We start from the raw sequence: 880 nt of genomic DNA on the forward strand, positions 1-880 counted from the left end.
TTTCCCGTCTCAAGAGAAGCCTTTATTTCTTCCCTAACACGGAAAAGCTTAGCGAGTTGCTGCGACATGGAGGTTGGCAGCCCCACTGCACGCCCCACCGGGCAGATGTAGGTCACTCCTCCTCCATGCAAGGGGAAGGGAGTTTCATCTGGCTGCAAGCTGATCCAATTGCCAACAATCCTACCGATTCAAGTCTTTAATAACAACCTACTAAGACGACAATTACGTAGGATGCTATTTCTTGACCTATATGCCGCTGAAGCGAGACTCGGTCTGTTGGGCCATCATTGACACAGCCATCCTGGTTCATAGTCTCAGCTCGTGACACTACATGTTTTACCACACCCCCTTCTTGCTGTACATGTGGCTCTGAGGCTGTTTGTATTCACAGTCATTCCTCCTCAACCACTTCAAGCTCCCTTCCACTTCCCCACAAGGGATGAGCGCTGATTTATGGTTTTGGTCTACGGATTGATGGCTGCTGTTCGGCCAGTTGGCATTATGTAGAAGCAGGATAAATTATGCATAGCCAAATCTGGGGGATCATGGGGGGATGCCTCCCACATGCAGCCAGCAAGGAGGCTGGATGCCAGTCCCCAATAAGCACACGCATGCCCACCAAACCCACACACAGTTTAAGAAGACAGGACAGACTGTGGCCATCAGGTGCTGGGCTTGGCCAGAGAAGGACACTGCCTGGCAGCCAACTTACTTGCAGCCAGCCCCGTTTATCCCTCATTTCTCTCTATTTTCCCACAAATGCTCCTCCCTGACCCACCCTGATGCCTCCTTTCCCCACCTTCGATCCTTCTCCTGGACATCTCCCTTCTCCTGGGCGCACAGCTTCTTCAAGCTTTCCTTCCACCAGCCCTGGGGCTCC

Source organism: Fulmarus glacialis, unplaced genomic scaffold (assembly GCF_000690835.1).
Source record: "Fulmarus glacialis isolate BGI_N327 unplaced genomic scaffold, ASM69083v1 scaffold3986, whole genome shotgun sequence".
NCBI lineage: Eukaryota > Metazoa > Chordata > Aves > Procellariiformes > Procellariidae > Fulmarus > Fulmarus glacialis.